The sequence below is a fragment of the Sciurus carolinensis genome, chromosome 1 (genome assembly GCF_902686445.1).
Source record: "Sciurus carolinensis chromosome 1, mSciCar1.2, whole genome shotgun sequence".
Classification (NCBI taxonomy): domain Eukaryota; kingdom Metazoa; phylum Chordata; class Mammalia; order Rodentia; family Sciuridae; genus Sciurus; species Sciurus carolinensis.
This window is the reverse complement of record NC_062213.1, coordinates 131,166,139-131,175,897: the sequence shown is the minus strand read 5'-3', so window position 1 is coordinate 131,175,897 and position 9,759 is coordinate 131,166,139.

Below are 9,759 nucleotides of genomic sequence, written 5' to 3'. Positions count from 1 at the left end.
TTATCTGTAGCAAAAGTCTTGGATTTGTGTAGAAATTACAAAGTTGGTTAATATTTATTCACATCATTTGATGCTTTATAGATGGATAAAGTAACCTGTTGTCAATAAATTACATATACAATTTTGTGTAACTCTTCACAATGGAAATGGAATTCGAATGCATTTTTGGAAGATAATAAGAAAATCCTGATCTGTTTTAAAGCATGATCCCTGCCCTATGTATGCTTTGTCCAGTCACCTGCCATCTGATCTCTAGACTGCTCTGATGCTGAATGCCCTTAATGTCCATGCCCCACCTGATAGAAAACAAAGACTTTGGGTTACTTCCCCCAACTTCATCCCCTTTCAACAAGAAGCACTTTGGAAATGTCATTGCCCATTTTTCCATAGAAATGGAATGTAAAAATTGACAGTGGGGAAATGTAACCATGGTCCACATTATTCTTTGGATATAACCCTTGCTGCTATGCCACTGCAACTTATTTTTAAAATAGACATGTGTTTTTCTCTTCCTCTCTCCCTGCTCCTCCCTAATCTCTCCCCCTTCCTAATCTCAGAGGAAACAGAATTACCTTTCTTCCCCTTCCTAGGCAGAGTTATCTGTTCAGGAGCACTCACCCACCACAGGAATGAAGTAATCCAGACTTTGGGAATGGTACTAGAAGATCTCAGAATTGACTGTCTCCCAAATTAACAAGTATATTATGACTCCAGACAAAGAACATGTGGAATGTAGCCTTTGAATCACCTCTTTAAAAGTCCCCTGTTCCTGCTGATGGGCAGAATCACAGTCTTTGGGACAAGAGTCTCCTTTGCTAGCAAAGCAGTAAACTTTTTTTCCCCTTTTTCTCAAAGAAAAAAAAAAAGAAAGAAAGAAAAAAGAAAAAGAAAAAGAATATGCTTTTACAAAATACTGTCTATAGCTAAGGTGGTATCTTTATGTGATAGTTTTTTGTTGTAAAAAGGTAGGTGATCTACTCTAAAGAACTGTGATCTTCATTTAGCATCATAGGTAATCCATAGGGAATTTATACTGCCAAATGTCATAGGTAGGTCTTCTTACCACTAGATGGCCTGATCTTCTAAAAAATAAATGATAAATTTAATATTAGTGGTTTTGGTATTATTGCCCCCAAAATAAAAACTAGTCCAAATAAGTGTGTGGAACTGAAATATTTTCCTTGCAACAAATAAACTTCAATTGACTTCTCCTGGCATTTTTAAAAATTATTTTTTAATTTTTTAATTTTTTACAGACTGCATTTTGATTCATTGTACACAAGTGGGGTACATCATTTCATTTCTGTGGTTGTACATGATGTAGATTCATACCATTCGTGTAATCATACATGTACATAGGGTAATGATGTCTGTCTCATTCCACAATTTTGTTTTCCCCCTGTGGTATATTCTATTTGATACTATTTATCTTTAAATTTTTTCAGAATATCTTCCTATGGTAATGATTAGGAATAAGCTAATTTCCATTATCATATATCTTTTCCAGACCACATATAGTTTCATCATCAGAAAGATACTTATTGTCTTTTAAGACTTCTATTGGGGGAAAAAAATGAAAAAATGAGCCAGGTACGGTGCCATATACCTCTAATCCCAGCGACTGGGGAGGCTGAGGCAGGAGGATTATAAATTCAAGCCAGCCTCAGCAAAAGTGAGACCCTAAGCAACTCAGTGAGCTCCTGTCTCTAAATAAAATACAAAACACAGCTGGGATTGTGGCTCAGTGGTTGAGTGCCCTGAGTTCAATCCCTGGTACAAAAAACAACAACAATAACAACAAAAACAAGGCTTCATGGTAAAAAGAAAAAGTGTTTTCAAAAAATCCTTTGGAATTGATAAAGCATTAACATTCTTTAATAAATGCTTTATATAGAATTTCCTTTTCTTTGCATTCATAGAACTTGCCATTATTCCAGGCCCACACACAATTCTGTAACTAATTCTGAGGCCTCAGATCCCGATTGCCCTCATGAGTACTACTTGCCTTTAGGTTATTTCCCTGCTCATTACTACCTTGACCATAGGATGGAAAAGGAAGACATAAGCTCTCTTCTTTTGGAAACATACTTCTGGAATTTAAACGCCTGGTACTGCAATAATTTATGTCTTTTATTTGAAGAGGAAGTAGATAGGAAAGAATTAAAGATGAGATATGTCAAGCACAGTTTATTGTATCAAACCCCACAAGCATAGTATTGTTAAGACTAGTTTTGATTTTTAAAAGCAGATATTTAAGATCTCTTGTCCGGGTTCTTGAAACTTCCATCCATTCATATTTGTGATCAGAATTAGAACTTCCTGACCTTTGCTATTTTCCATTATCGTTCCCTGTAATAAACCCAGACAGGCGGTATTCTATATACACAATGTGCATGTTTCCATAAAACCTTTGTTTTACTATATATTCTTGTACTTATGTTACTTCATTAAAGGAAAATAGAAAATTAAGGGTACCTTAGGGGTACAAAATTAAGGGTACAAAACAAAGTCTAGACTTATTGAAATATTTCCAACTAATCTAGCAATCACAAGTTAAGAAGGGTATAATAACAATTGCCTTTCAGGGTTATTAGATATTTTCATTGTTCATCTTAAGTATGGGTAATGTACTCAATATAATACCTGGCATATGAAATATTCTGAATGGATGATTGTTATTGTCACTAAATTGAATTATAATACAATATATTCATAAAAGATGATAGTCTTAATTATGTTTAATTATTTATAGTACTTAGTTACAAATTTATAATAATTCAGAAGGTACTCCATAACTTGGCAGCATCCTTGATCCTCATATCTAATCAGACACTATTATCCAGCCCTGAATGCACCTACCAGTCCTAGGTAAGCTAGCACAAATACAGCACAAAACTCCGTCTAAGGCCCTTTAAATTTTTCACCAAACTCATCTTCCCACCTTCTTCGGCCTTCATATCTTTTTATTTCTCTTCCATACCTTAATTCCACACCTCTCCCCACCCCAACCCAGGGATTAGTAACCCTGATTTTCATCATTTTTCCTAGCATGCTTCATTTTCTTGTCATCTTGCAGGAAATGATTTCTAGAATTTCAGCAAACATGAAAAGCACTCAAACCATCACCTCCATACTTGCCTTACCCTTGATTGATGGTGGAGAAAGTTTGGGTCATCAGACTCTACTGATTCTGATGCAAGTAAAAGACACACTTCCAATTATTTTCAGCAAAAGGAATTTATTTGGAATCATGATGGTTTACACAGAGGGCAAGAACTGAAATGTGGACTCAGAAGAATTGGCATCAGGGACCAGAAAATCATCAAAACACAAGGTTATCAACTCCTATCTCTATCTTTGTCCCAAAGCTGGCCTCATGGTTTTTGCTTCTACGTAGACAACAGCTGCCAAATTAGCACCATCTATTTTCACAGAAAGATTTCAAACTCAGAACCCTACTTCTCCTCCTTTATGCATTTCAGCAAAGGTCCCACAAAAAGAGAGAGGGAGAACACTAGCTTGCAAACTGCTTCCAAATGAGTACAATAAAACTTTCCTTTAATCACATAATTCCTTGACTCAAAAATTCTTCTGTGATTCTTTATTTTGCAATTCAAGATCTTTCAGAGTCAGGCTCCAGAATATTTTTACAACGTTCTCTCACTAATTTTTTACATGAAGTTTCTAATCCATGCACATTCCCTGAATGCTTTACACAGAATTGTACTTTGGGACTATTTTATAACTGCCATGTGGTGGCTCTACACATACTTGTTGCTTATACAACTAAATGCATAGTAAATTTTGGTCTGACTAAATTTGATTTGTGACCCCTAACAATTTTCAGTGTATAGCTAACTGTATGCGATATGTAAAAAAATGATACTCAATCTGTTCTGATCTATGTCACACCCTGGTTTTGGTTTTTAAACCAAAATTCTGGCAATAGTGTATTTCCTATTTATCTCCTTTCCTAAAAATAGATTGCAGAATAGGAAGGAAAAACATTCTAGCTATTTGCATATGCTGGTTGTTTGAATGCCAAAGAAAACAAAGTTTACTGTATTCCTAAATCCACCCTTTACTGATGCCAATGATTTGGGCTGTGTTGGGAAGTCAGATGTTATTTTTTGCCTCTAGGATCTTTTGTCTTCCAGACAATATTGTTGCTTTTCAAACTCTTTATCACCCTTAGCCAAGTAAAATTAGACAAAGAGTGTTTTGTGTGCTATAAGAACATTCACTTCAAGTTAAATTCTTTAGTGTCTGGTCTCACATTTTTTATACAAAATACTTTGCCTTCATTCCCTAGTATCTTCCTTGTGGAAGGACATAATGAATTACAAATCCTAAAAAAATGATCAAAGCGTAAACATTTTTGTCAGTGTATGGAGATACTCCATTATGAAAAGGGAGTCTTACTATTAAAGATTGTTGTAGCTCACAACAAAAACCAAGGTTTAGTGTAATTATTAATAAATGTTTGTTAAATGAATGAATGAAAGAGTTATGTGTTTCCAGTCAATGACAGATATAGTAAATGGAGTTAGAGATAGGTCAATTAATTTTATAAGTGATTAATGAAAAATATCTTGTAGTATTAACTAGACTTATCCTATTTATTTATTCCATTAACTATTTTTCACCCTATTTCTAGTCTCTAAAAATGAAAGTTGTATTTCAGAAATTTTGGTTTTAAGAAATTTCAGCATTTACATTAACATGTAAATTTTTAAAGCTCATTTACTTCTATACTGAGTTTTTAAATGTCATTATTGTTTTATTCAATTTTGTAGCCATTATGTATGCAAATTGGGATTGAAGCAGAGAAAGGCTCATGTCATCTCAATCTGAGTTTTTAACACTGATGCTATGAAAATCTTTGGATGAAGATATCCCAGGATGGTTTTATAGTAATGAAAAAAGAGACTCTCAATTCTTGCCCTTATAGAAATCATAATCAAAGTCTCTTTAAAGGTCATTTAAATTTTAGAAAAGAATTTCTATTATACATAAGGTTCATTGATAAGAACTGTGATTCCAATAACTTTTTACTTGAAATATTATTGCCAGTTATGTTAAATTTCTGATGATATTATAAAGCATTTATTCAGGATTCTTTATGCCAAATACTGTGTTGGGGCTTCTATATGAATCATTTAATTCTCAAAATAATCCTTTTTGTGACTATTACACAGAAAACAAAACAGGAACTAAGAGGCAAAGCAAAGTACTCGTACAGCTAGCAAATAGTAGGTCCAGGATTTGAAATCAGTTCTATCTGATGCCGATGCCTCTAGTCTTTGACTGAATTATGGCATGGCCCTGCAAATAATGCAGTTCCACTTGGGGGCATTTCAGAAAGCACTGAGGCACAGTGATTCCTTTGGCATACCTTCCAGGTCTTCAGAACAGATCCGTATTTGCCTGCTTTCCAGAGACCATTGAAAATTCTATAACCATACAAGTTAGTAATTACTGCAATTCCAGGATAATTGTAGTACAGTAGCTACTATATCCTGGTATACTGAACCCTAGTCCTATGGAAAGTGGATTAAAAACTGTTGTGCTTAATTCTGAGGTTGAGAAGAAAGACAATGTGAGGTCTGAAGAATTATTTTAAATTGTGATTAGTGTATGAGCGTAGGGATCACTATTTAAGGAAAATCCCTCTTCTCTTCTGAGCCCTCTTTCTATCCCAAAAGGAGAAAACATCTTCTACCCTACTGGCCATGAAAGCATTTGGATTTTCCCCTTTACCTGGTCCTTCATGAATCAGACATTTTGGGGGATTTTTCAAAATTATTTTGTTTCCAAAGGGAATGCAGAAGAATGGCATGCTTTATATCTGGTTGGTTTAGCCAAGAATGGTGCCTCTAGGTAGCAATGGGAGTTGAGTATGTGCCTGAGTATAGCACATGTCCCTTAATTTTATTGGAGTTCCATCCCACAGACTGTGGTTGTCAAATGTCATTCTAAGTGCATGTTTAATATTTCTCAGTTTTGAACTTTGACCTCAGTTTAATCTGGACAGGCCAGATGTAGCTACTCTCTTTTAAGCGATGACACTAACATTCTTCTCATGTCAGTGTTTCAAGTCATCTCCTTGGGTATCCATTATTCCCAGAAACAGTCTGGCATTTCTAGGCTTAAATTTTTTTAAAAGCCATCACTGATGGTTCTTACTAGCATACTATAATGAAATTTCTAAGGTTAAGTATAAAGTAACTTTTTAAAAGATATTTAGCAGACTCTGATCCTGTTCTTCTTCTGATGTTTTGTAACATATTTGGCACACACACGCGTGCGCACACACACACACACTATTCCTCTAGGAGAAAACCTTTTGTCCCTAAGCACACTTTGATTCTATTCCATTGCTCTGTTGACAAGGCTTCTATAATATCATCTAAGACCTTTATATTGCTAATCTTTTTTTGTTAATCCTATTAGACTCCTCATTCCCTTCTTTGTATAGCAAATAATATGTAAATTCAGCCTGAATGAAGTGGCCCCCACCACTGAGGGCACATGCAGCATGATGCAGAGGGTTTTTCCAAGTCTCCCTAAAGTCTCTAATAGGACACATAACTGCTAGTGACCTGGAACAGTATTTTTGGTTCTGGTAGATTCTTGCTAAATCCAAAACACTTAACTCTGTGTACTGCCATGGCCATTTTAAACTTAGAATTACATCACTATTTGGAAAGCATCTATACACTTTTCTTTAAATAGTCTCTGGTCTTGGTTTCCATGTTAACACACTCCTGATTTTCTTCCTCATTTGGGGCTATTCTTTCTTGGTCTTTTATGTTATTCTAACATTTAAGTGCTGGTGTACCTCAGAATTCTATCCTAGATCCTCTACTTTTTGTTCTCTATATTTTCTCCCGAGGAAAATATTATTAATTACCATGAGTTCAGTTATCTATACACTGACAAATCCCAAATTTACATCTCTGGCACAGATCATGTTTCTGAGTAATGGATCTGAATATGTTAACTGAACCGCCTGGAAGACATTTCAGTTTGGATCTCTAAAAGACATCCCTAAATCACCCAGTATGTCCAAAACTGAATTCATGATCTAATGTTCCTTATCTCTGGATAATAATGCGACTCTGTTATATATAGAGAGCCATATATATATATATATATATATATATATATATATATATATATAGTGTGTGTGTGGCAGGGGTGGGGTGAGTCCATCCTTGATTACTACCTCATCCTCTAGATCCAATCCATCATTCAACTTCTTACCTGTGATTTGTCATTTTCATCATCCAGTGGAGAGAATACCCTTGGTCACAGATCTAAGTGCCTTGTGGGATGTATCTCCATTACAGATCACCACTAAACACCAAACTGAAGAAAGACCATTACATCTGGAACAAAACCCACAAGCAATGGTAGTTTGTTACCAGCTTCCCCAGCAATAATATTAGCTGCTGTTTAAGTGTAGTTCCTGGCACTAATACTAACTTTACCTATCTCCCTTTCATGAATGTCATAACACAGCAAACTCTCTTTAACCCTTACTCAGATTTCATGTTCCTAGCATGTATTCCAGTCCCTGAGGACAGTTACAATTATATAGATGTTCTGGCTTTTTCTATCAGTCTTTATGGACTGATTAATGTGAACCACTAATGACAAATAGATCTGTGCTGTGTTGATATAACCCAGTTCTAAATCTGCAAAAGCTGCGAGCGAGATCATGAACTGTGGTAAATTCACTAAGATAGTCCATCCTGTGGAGCCTCTTGAAGGGCGGCCAGGAGGTCTTGCCTGGGGTTACCCATGTGCTTTCCATTTGAAGTATCTCTGAGGTCTTCTTGGAAAGATGCCTAAAGCCCATGAAACAATAGTTTGGAAAAAAAAATACTTGATTTAATATAAAACATGCACAGACTTCCTGCAATGATGAGGATAATTAGCAAAACATGCTGGAATCTGGGAGAAGCAGAGGGAGTTCCTTTGCCAGCCATTCAGAGCACCTGGATCTGGTGTTTCTCCTGCAATAGTCAATGTAATGTTATTTCTCATGATAACAACATGAATACAAGGGTTGTTCATCTAACGTTTTATCTTTCCTCAACAGAGGATTGGCCACCATATGAAATAAGGGGTCAGGATTGTAACAAATCATCTCTGAGATGACTTGGCCAAAATGCAGTTGCCTCTGGCACAGGAAATACCTGTCCAGTCCAGTCCACTATGGCCATGACACTGGGTTGGGCTCACTAAAAGTACCCTGCTAGGGTCATTGCAGTGTCCACAGGAAGAACTGGCTACTCCTCATGTGTAGAGGTCATTTTAAAGACTCTTCTTGTGATTCATCCAACAGAGGACACAAACTACTTTAGGAACCTAGAGGAATGCTGAGACCAAAATAAACAGAGAACTTTAAGGAAGAAAAAACATTCTGAATGCAAGGGAGAATAATGCAGGATACTCAAAAGGGAAAAATTAACTCTGAGGACACCTGTTTAAGGTGCAGATCAGGCTACAGTTAGGTAGTAGTTCAAAGAGAGGGTTGTTGCTGGATTTTGGAAGACCTTGAAAGTCAGGAAAAGGAGTTTAATTTTCTGTAATTGGAAAGAGGGAGCATGTTGAGGACCAGTTGGAGAATGCAGTCTGATAACCTGGAAGACTAATGAGGTGACCATTGTAATAACTAGGACTGTGGATCTGAAATAAATTGATTGCTGTAAAAGAGATATTCTGAAAGAAAAACAAGGTAGTGGAAAATAACCTAATCCACAGTTATAACCAGCTATCATGCAGAAGGGATAGTGTGGGGCTTAGCACTACAAGTTTCTGGTTGGAGTCCATAAAACACATTCAATTAAGTTTCATTTCATCATACAACTTCTGGAATATTTTGCTGTTCTCTGTCACAACTGCAGAACATTTTGCAAAAGGATATTTGTTTCTGAGTTTCTAGAAAAGTGTTGATGCACAGAACAAGGAAATTATCCTGGATTGCCACTCTTCTTTTGTCATTCCTGTTTACTCAGTCACCAAACTCAGCAAATCCCAAACTGACCTTGTATCTGACCCCTTTTCTCTACCACCCCTGCCTTTTCCAGCTACGTTTGGGTTCCTACCATAGATGTCTAGCAGGTCACCCATTTTCCAGTATTGCCTCTCTTTAATTCATCTTCCGTATTTCTATCAATAAACTGTAATCTTTGTAAAACATAAATCTGATTGTGTTAATGGCCACTGTAAAACATTCAGTGATAATCCTGAATGTGTTTAGGAGGAATTTCAGGCTCTTTTATCTTAACATACAAGAGTTATCTTGATTTGGCCCAGATATTACAAGCAGATGTACTTCTTCTGGCCACATAACATGTATTTTTAGGCATTATAAATAAGTTGTTTATTATAATTATTAATATGCATTGATTGTAAAAATACTGATTTGTTTCACTGTGACATTTCCATACATGCATACATCATATCTTGATCATGACCACCCTCCCTTTTACATTCTTGGCTACATGATATTTTAATCATTGCAGAAATTCACATTTTAAAAATCTGTATTTTAGACTTTTGAAAATTAACACAAAATATCTGGCAACATCTGGGCCTGCATTACCAGAAGCAACAGGAGGATGGAGTGAGGAGAGATTGCCCATTTGGATGGCATGTGTGCTCTCTGGTCTATCATAGCCTGCATGCTCTGTATTTTACCCAGCATGCTTTGCTCATTGACTGTATCCACATGGCCTCTATAAGCAT